The sequence below is a fragment of the Mugil cephalus genome, chromosome 17, assembly GCF_022458985.1.
Source record: "Mugil cephalus isolate CIBA_MC_2020 chromosome 17, CIBA_Mcephalus_1.1, whole genome shotgun sequence".
NCBI classification, from domain to species: Eukaryota; Metazoa; Chordata; class Actinopteri; order Mugiliformes; family Mugilidae; genus Mugil; species Mugil cephalus.
Window position 1 is genome coordinate 12045964 of NC_061786.1, and position 10098 is coordinate 12056061.

The window sequence follows — 10098 nt, forward strand, 5'->3', positions numbered from 1 at the left end:
GGCCGTGCAAGCTGGCGTCCTTTCACTCCACAGATGTCTCTGTTCCTATAGGGCTCTCGCTGCGAGGAGATGTGTTGGCAATCCTGTGAAACACACCTAACACACGCGCCCGGCTACACACACACACACACACACACACACACACACTCACAGATGCTCACGATCACACACGCGCACGCACACACAATCGGCGAAACACCCGAACACACGGTGCGATACTGCTGTTGTCGCCGCTGGAGCCGATGTCTGTGAAGACTCTCTCATCTTCACTCTCTTGTTCCTTCCTTTTCCTGTGTGTTGCCGTTTCAAAAGAGACGCAGAGAAAAAAAAAGTGAAGAGAAGAAGCGTAACTTGCGCGCGTGTGTGTGCGTGCAGGTTTCGCGCGTGTGTGTGTGTACACAACACATCCTGTGTGACAACCTGGCGTAGCCTAGATCCGCCAGAGCTCTCAAGTTGGGTGTGAGGAGGTTGTCACCACATACCTGAAGCTGGCAGGATTCACACCTGTTAAGTGCTTCGGTGTGTCATGCGCGTTTGTCAATGAGCCTCTCGCTGCATTCATTGCGGATCCCGAAAGCGTCGCGTGTTTTTTTTTTTTTGCGAAGAAACTTCCCGATGCTCGGTCAGGTGAGGCTCGGCTCCTCGAATGAAACTTCTACGGCTAGCTGGAGAGGACAATAGACGCGGCCAAAGTGAGTTACGGGGCTCGTTTCGTCCGCTTTACCTCAAGCGTTTTCGTCGCCTGCGTCTGCGACGCCTGTTTAGGCTAGCGTGTTGGTGTGTTTTTCTGTTTTTCGGCAGTCGTGCTCTGATATGTTCTCTTGTTGGCTGTTCTGTTGTGTGTCACTCCGAGTGTGTGTGACTGTGTGTGACTGTGTGTGTGTGTGTGTGTGTGTCCACAGCATGGCAGTCCATCTGTCTCCAGGAGAGCAGCTTCCTGTTCTCTCCCTCTCATCTCTGCCACTGCAGGAACACACAACCTGGTCCGACATCCGCTCGCGCACACATGCACGCGAGAGCGCGCCCGGGCACACGTGTACGCACACCTTCTGTCCGTCTATCTGTCTGCCTGTTTGCCGACACACATTTGTCTGTCTGTCTGTCTTTCCGCACACATCCCCATAAAGCCCATCAAAGCCAGTCATCTGCCTTCCTTCTGTCTCTCTGTCTGCCCATCTATTTGTCTGTCATCCAAACGGTCACAAATGATGGGGCGGGGGAAGGGGGGGAAAGGGGGGCTCACGTGCGCCATTTGGCATCCCCAGCTGAAACTCAATAGAGTGCTAAATGGCAGGGACACAAAATGGCTGCAACAAAAGTAGCTGCTGCAAAATGGCGACAGATGGGGGTGTTTGACGTCGAGTCAAAGGTTCCGGGATCTCTTTGGCCTTTCTGAGCTTCCGAGCTCAAGGAGCGGCCGCGCCGACTTTCCCTACGAGGCGGCGTCATCGATCGCCCATCGGCGCCCTCGGCCCGGGTGGTTTGGAGTGATTGTTCCACAGACCACCCCCCCCACCCCTCCGTTCGCTGGAGAACAGCGGTGCCTGGGATGTGCGCGAGCGGTGCGCGTTTATGTGTGTACGTGGGTGTGTGCGCGTGTGTCCGAGGGGGACATTGATTTGAGCTATTTCTTCTTTGCCACATGACAGATGCAGCCTGTTCACAGTAGAAACGTCAATGCCCACACCTGCTTAGGTGGTGAATGTGAGGCATCACTGACGATTGCCTCCGTGGAGCCAGGCTGGGAGACTGACAAAGCAGGAGGAAGGAAGGACTTTGTCAGGACGAGGATATCTGCCGGAATATAAACGATCCGACCATCGGCACTGTATTAAAGATGACAACCTGTTAAATCACTGGTGCAGACACTGACCCACATGCGACTTCAGACACGGAGCTGTTTATCGGAGCAGCACGTCGGCGAAAGCCGCTGTGCGATTCTCCTTTACAGTCGGCGAAAATTACCACGCGCCACATGTTGTATCCGCGGCTTCCGTTCACTACTATCAGTTTTTCCGGCTGCCGCACCATCGCGGGGCAATCTGTTGACTGTTGATTTAAAGGAAAGATAGCCCTATATTACATTATCCCCGCACATATGTGTTGGCCGAGCAGTTTGCAAATTGAAAATACAGAGCGAGATGGAAAATCGTGACAAGGAGTTTTCTGGCACATAAAACTGTTTTAAATGAGGCGAAAAAAAAAGAAAAAGAGAGAAAAAATGTAGAGAGCCAGCCCTAAGCGTTGGGGCGTGTTTGACGCAGGTAGGATTATAGGCCCTAATAAGTTATAAATGATAGTAATGGCCATCTGTTCGCCTATAGGGAGCTCCTAGCCAGCTCTGATTTGGCACGCCGAGCCGCGGCACGACAGACACTCCTTTGAGCATTGGGCGTTTAGAACGCAGCCACCTCGTGCCTGGGCATTTGCTAAATTCAGACGTGACACTCTGACAGCAGATGCTCAAAGCTAGACTTCAAGACGAGGATAAGTAGAGATTTTTCCCCCGCTCACCAGCAGCATTATGAGCACTCTACTTGTGGAACTGTCAAATGTGCCTCCGATTAATGCCATCCAATTAGGACTGATGGTTGCGGCACGGGGACGGGGAAAAATCCACACGCCGCGGGAAATACGCGGCTGTCAATAAAATATGGGCCTTTAAGCGGCGCAAAACACCTGAACGTTACACTGCTCGGGCAGTAATTGAGTGACTGTGGACAGCTTTGTCCCTGGTAACCGTGGCCTCTCCATCTGTGTGTGTGTTTGTGCGTCAGGGCTCTGGTCTTAGCCCCGTGGCAGGTGTCTCATCCCAGTGCAGTGTTTGCAGTCTGGCCCTTCTAAGCGCTGTAGCCTGTCTGAGGCAGATTACACACACACAGGAGCAGATGGGTGCAGACCTCAGCACCCACAAATACACAAAACAAGGCCAGGCCAGCTGAATGCATAGGATCTATACATGCATGTGTGTGTGCGCGTTTACCGTCTGCAGATATGTGCCATTATGCATACACAACACATGTCTGTTGTTCCAATTGAGTCTCCACGTGCAGCATCCACATCGCGTGTATCGGAGTGTACGTGTTATTGTGTGTGTCTGTTGCCCGAGCGCAGCTAAAGACATTCTAATCCTGCTGCACAGAGATGAGAGGAGTTGCTCCGCTCTTCCTCTGTCTTCCACCTACGTCATTCCCATATCAAGGCTAGTTTAACCGGCATTGCCGGCTAAGATATTTCTCTCGCCTTCCACAGGTTCCCTCATATCAAAGCGGGAATTACTGCTGTAGCATCGGTGGCTAAGATGCCACACTAATGCACCGTGTCCTCTCCCTTATCAGACCTCGCGGGGCCGGGATAAAATGCAACGCCACGCAAGAAAGCACCCAAGGCTACGACTGCACCGAAGCTGGCCGACAGAAGAAATGCTCTTGTAAATCCAGTAGTCTTGTTTTGATAATGTGCTATTGATAAAAAAAAAAAGAAATAAAGAGAGAGAACTGGGCACACATAGGCCTTTTATGGTTAAGGAGTTAACTGAAGATATGTATTTTTTTACCATCCTGTACGCAGTATCTTATTGTTACTGTTGTCAGTATACAGCAGCCTTGAGCATTTTCTGCATTTCTGCATAAATATGACTCAATACATTAGCACATTGTCACTCAAGTCTTTAAAGTAGACAAAGAGAACCCAATCAATAAAATTAAACAAAAAAAATGATACCTGGGTATTTGATTAAAAAAAAAAAAAGTCAATATTACACGAGGTGTAAAAATAGGTGCACCTCTAGGATTACAAATTTCAAGGCCAAATCATCATCCATCTGCTCTGAAGTGTTTCCAATCAGTGTAATGGGACTCAGGTGTCGTTCAGCGCCCCGTTTTGTTTAAAATATCAGGGATTTGTCACAGTCTGATCTTCGCAACCCGTGTTTTGTAGAAGTGCGCGACGGTACGGACAAATGAGTTTTCTGAGGAGCCCAGAAAAAAAGAGTTGTTGTCGCTCACTGGGCTGGAAAAAGGTTACAGATTGTGTCAGATTGTGAACAAGGAGATTTAAGATGTCAAGGGTCCCTCCGTAATGTTAAAATTTCTTCGCAGTTACCTGCGTTTAGCCGGCGTCGCCAGAGAGGACGCAGGGGGTCATGTGACCAGTTCATTTGAAGTCATCTGAAGTCTCCCGTGACGAGTATTTAAGTGAATTATGGGATGTCACGAGACTTTATGAGAGATACAGCTCATTTGCAAAACACCTTTGGAAAATCTCTGAAAAGTCGCTTATATTTATTGAAAAACCGTAATGGAACCGTAATTGAAGCACAACAGTATGTTTGTGGATGAAAAGTCCCAGGTGTAGTCAAGGTCCCTCACACTTGAAGGATTAGTCTGATATTTTGGAAAATGGTTATGATACTATATCAGTTAGTTAGTTGGTTAATGATTTTTTTTTTTTTAATTTAAACTAAGCTTATGTTCTAAACATAAAGAACAACCCAAAACTATAAAAAAAAGTATGTGGATGAAGAGTGCATGTATTTCTTTTGGTGTGTACGTACGTGTCATCCACATTGATTCGCACACTGTCATCCTAAAACACACTGTAACAAAGCATGTTAGAGACATCGCTTTGTCTCTTTTGTCTCTGTACTTTGTGACAGTTGACTCATCGCGCTCAGATTGCGCAGCTGTGCTTTTGCACTCGCTTGTTTCGTTCTTTTCGGACGTGTACAGTCATTTTCGGGACACTCACAAAGATGACAAGGTGATGTCAGAAGGAACTTGTTTGGCTCTGACTGAAGCCGCAACAACGCGCGCGCATGGTTTCATACACACATGCGGCGTGTGCGCGCGCACCCATGTGTACGCACAGATGCTCCTCTGTGTGCCCCTCGCAGCTGCTGTTAAGATCCTTCATGTGACCACAGGCTGCTGGTCGCACATGAAAAGGAGTATGTGTCACGAATAAGGCTGATATATGGGACCTTATAGGCGACACTGTGATGGGGTGGGGTGGGGGGGGGCTTTGTGCCATCCACAGCTGTGTGTGTCCTCGGGGGCCTTGTGTCCAAACAGGAAGAGGTGTCAGATGGCCCGGGGATGCATCTCTGGGACACAACAACTAGAGAACTGTCTGCCTGTGTCCAACACACGCACACACACACACACACACACAAACTTTCATCTATGTATCGCAGCAGCGGCAATTTGCCCCCCCACCCCACACACACACCATGCAGGGATGCTCACTCGGCCTCTTTTCGTCCCTCTCGCGTCCCTACCTCCTGTTTGTCCGCACCACACCTGTGGAAGCTCTGACGATGAGCTGTTATCCAACCAGGCAGGTCATCACCTAATGACACAGGGTGCGGTGTGAAATCTACAAAAACCAGCAATCTTTTGTCATCCAGTGGAATCTGAATCCTTTCGTCACATTCATATTGTCTGGTGTCGTAATTCGCGGCTGTCGCGTCAAATTAATGTCACTTATCAGGTTTCGGAATTGAGATTGGACATAGTTATGGTTTTTGTACTTGCGGGCACGCACGTGTGTATTTGTGTTGTTCTTACATTGTTCTAATTCTCCTATCCTTGCTCTGTTGATATTATGTTTATGCTAATGTGTGCGGTGTGTGTGCGGTGTGTGGTGTGTGTGTGTGTCAGTGCATGGGTGCATGCTTGTTTTTGTGTATGTTGGGACAAATTAGTTTTCAGCTTGACTGCTTGTGTGTGTAAATGAGTTTGAAAGGCTATGTAATCACCCAAGATAGGGACTAAATGTGTGTTTGTGTGTGTGTGTGTGTGTGTGTGTGTGAAGGCAGCTGGACGTTAGCCAAACCCTTGCCAGGTCCTTTTTGCTACGTCCTCTCAAGAATGAAGCACGCACTTGTGAGAGGGAGTGTATGTGTGTTTGAGAGGGAGCTTCGAGGGTCTTGTAATTAACATCAAGAAAATGCCATCTCCTCTTTCCCTCCGGGCTACTTAACGAAGAAAAACAAAAAAAAACAAAATCAAAGTTGATCAGTTTTGATGTCACAGAGCAGCAGTGTCAAGGCTGCTCCGCCGCAAAGAGTGAGCTTTGTTAAATGGCGAGAGTGGGGAGCGTGGATGTGGTAATGAGAAATCCCTGTTGATCTTTTAGGAAACAGTGGGAGGCCGTACTGTACATCTGGGAGCGAACGTGCCCCTGACGTAACCCCCAGTAATTCACAAAAAAAACCTCCTGAGAACATGCAGCGGGCTCGCTGCGCACATGCAGATGGAGCTGTCCCAAAATAGTATAGGCTGTATAGTCGTGGTAAGCTGTGCGTGGTGAGAGGTGAGCGCACTGCGCAGGCAGGGGATCTTTCTCTGACTAAAGGGGAATTACCCTCTGGGAACGCTTACGAAAACATCTGTCACGCAGAATGTCGCACGATAATATTCATCCACCTGTCCTGAGACTGTTAGCTTAGGGAGCTAATGGCTAACACAGTAGAAAACAAGGAACGTGCTCGCCCTAGCTCTCCGCCGTGTTTTGTCCTCTATGATGTTTACTCCACATCTGATGTTTTGGTCACAGTGTAAGAAATCGATGATGAGATTCTGTAAAAAGTTCAGGCCGGTCCTCTGTTTGTGCTACAGTTGAGATAAAATCGAACGGTGCAATGCTGCAAATAAAACTATGAAATCTTCCTTTCATTCAGAGACAAACGCGTCTGTCTGTCAGTGGCGCAAATTTGCATGTTAAATCGCGTCTAAGTTGAGGCGGAATCATTGCAAGAGCTTGCCTCATGATCTAATCCATTGGTCGTTTTTACTTTTTATTTTGCCATTGTAGGAAAAGCAGCTGTTCAGCGATTCACTTCACGGGGGCCGAGCCGTCGACCACTCACCTGTGTCAAGATGTCTTCGCTGAAAACATTTTGTTCCACTGAATTGAACATGTGAACAAGTGATATCATTCTACTGATTTAAATGCTGGCCCGACCAGTCTTTAAAGCATTTGCATGTCACACACCTCAACAGATCGGCCAAAGGTAGATCTGTGGGATTCCCATATTAACATGACTTTTTTTTTCACAAAGTTCTCAAATATTGGTGAGTGTGCGCAAGAAAAGGAGACATTCAGCTCCAAAATTAATACCATTTTAAGTTGCCTGTATGAACACAAGTGTTTGGCGTTAAATACTGAGCCTCTTTTGTCTGTGCGCTTTAGGCTCTTCCTTATTTTTATCATCTTGACTGTAAAGGTTTCGTTTCATTGTACACGCGATATCTACCACCTGTCTTTGCATCCATCCTCCCATCCGCCCCCTGTAAATGTTCCCACACTACTCATGCTTGAATTCCTTTCCATTTCACTCATTCCTCCTCTCTCAATTGCTTTCTCACCATTTCCACTGTTATTCCTGCTTCTCTCTACACTGATATATTTAAACCATCCCCCTGGGGAGAACAGAAGCCCGCCTCAATCTGGAACCAATTGTTTTGTTCGGTTCATGAATCCAGAACCAAACCCTGACAAAAGAAGTCTTGTAAGGACTGCTGTGTTATTTGTTTTTGCTGGAGTTACAGATTGTGCTGTTATCAAAGTATTTATTGTGCCGCCGCGCTCCAGTCGCGGATGCGGCGAGGGCCCCGGAGCCTCGCAAGCACATCAAAGCTGTCACAAATATGGAGCAGGGGCCAAATGGCAAGAAATGCTGTGGGCACAAATGAAATAAGCCAGAACTGTTGCTGATAAGAAGCCACTTTTTAAAGCACTCTCAATGTTGATTGTGCCCTGCAAGTTTGGGCTACTGGTTAATATTCTCACACTTCTAATGCTTTGCTGACTTTTCAGAGCGACAGGCTTTAGTTCCATTCACATGTTCAAAGGGTGAACTAATTGGAAAGAAGCTCGGCATTGCAGAACAATGATAAGCAACTGATTAATAAGCTCGACTTGGAACAGTTTCTCCGTCGAACTAAAGAATAATAACAGACTCGGGCCTCGCTCCACTTCGCTGCTCATCAGAGGAGACTTATAGAGGAGCGCATGTGAGTTCAGGGAATTACAGCGGAACGTCTACGCCCTGAATGCCATCTGGGACAGCACCTCTGACTGTGGAACACAAACACCTGTCCGGCGTGGGTGCGTGTCTGTGCGTCTGTTGCAGGTTGAACCACTCAGCTGCGCTCCTGTCAACGCACGCCAACGAGTTGAGTGATGCTGCCTAGAGTTAGAATAGCGAGCGAGGAGTCACCTGACCTCAATAGGTCACCTCGTGACCTTTGCTTTAAATGCTGAGCTGCGGACATGAATCCAAAATGACCAACTGCCAAGCGCGAAATGCCACATCAATCAATGAGTCGAGCACCAAAGTGACCGTTTTGATACTATAACATTTAAATGCCTTTGTTTTTGTCCCCGCTGCCTCCGTACGCACTCTTTCACCGCCAACGTAGTGAAGACAAATCCAGTTTTTAATGCCGCATCCCCTTCCAGTGTAAACACCGCGGTGCGTCGTGGTGACTTCTTGGCTCCTGGACTTCTCACGCGTCTTCTTGCGAAGTCACATGCAGAGACAGGAGCGCTCACGTTTGGACCGAGGTGCAGCGGGATGATCTCCGACTGCTCTTAAACCCATTAAGGCCACCTGGGTGTGTAGCCATGCATGGCTGGAAGCATGGCCAGGAGGTTTGTGTGAGTGTGTGTGTGTGTGTGTGTGTGTGCGGGCAGAGAGGTGGCCAGGAGGAGCAGGCTGTTCGACAAGATTAGCAGGCTCTCACATGTTGCATAACAGATTCCCCCTCTCAAGAAAAACCTGCCTGCACGCTGCCGCCCGCTTAGCAGGCTGGCCTTTTACTGCCGCCCTCTATGCTCGCGCACACAGACACGCGCGCACCAACACACACCCGACGCCTTGCGAATTCGACGACCAAAACGCTCCTGTGGCTTTGCATCGGTTGTGCAGCTATTTGTCGCGTTTCTGTATTTATAGCGGTGATGTGTGAGGAGACAGGTAGCCAGACTGGCCTGCTTACTCACGCAGGTTGAGTCAAAGCCTTAACAAATGTCATTATCCACACCAGGCTGGAGGTGATTAGGTGGTGGGCTGCTTACGGCTCCGTGTTTAGCGCGGGTCTGCTGCATCCATCCAGGCCAACTGCTGCGTGTGTGTTTGTGCATACGGGCCTGGGCTTGCTGGGGGCTGTGATCCGACGGGTCCTATAACACCAGATCAAACACAGAGGGAGATGCAGCCTGCCTGCCTAGTTCTTTATCACAGTGTGTGTGTATGAGTTTGTAAGCGGGGTGGGGGGGTTAAGTCATAAACAAGGTCTCCATGGCGACAACAGATGCAACTGCAGCAAAGAATGAAGTTGAGTGTCAGCAGTAAAGGTTCACTGTGTGTGTGTGTGTGTGTTAGTGCTGGAAAAAACACGAGCAGTACGGGCCCTGCGAGAGTCGTAAACACCAGCAGGCCATGACTTCCACAAATAGACCTCTTAGAGGAAAAAGACAGAGAAGAGGCTGGAGAAGGAGGGGAAAGATTATTTCACACACACACAACAAATATGCTCAACCAATTGTTACGAAAAAGAATCCGCACATTTCTTTGCGCCATAAGCTCTGGCATCCACGGTTGAAGTTCCTCACAGAGGCACGTTGTCCTCCCTCCCCCATAGCTTACACGCCAACAACCTATTCATCAGTCTTCATCATCTTTCATCATTATATGGTAATCCTCCCAGCTCACTCTAGCTCTGTCTTGACAGCCCCCTGCAGTGTCTCTTTCTAGTCCTGTTGTGTGGTGAGTGTGCCATCTTGATTCACACATCCTGTCAGTAGTTCATAATCCCCCCTTTATGGAGACAGAATAGCGCACCGCTGCCTCCTCTTTAATGCGGAACTCGGAGGCCAGATCTCCACGCAGCGGCCCCGCGATGCCTCCTCATTGTCCGAGCGGCGCTGCTGATGTTTCCACACCTCACCCCCACTCTGACCTCACTTGCCCAGGCTATTTTACAATATTATTTATGCCGAGGCTCTCTTTAGTCTTCTCTAAGCTGGCTTTTTCAAGGCTTTTCACTGAAAGGCTAAAAACATACAAATCCCACCCCCCTAAAATAAAAC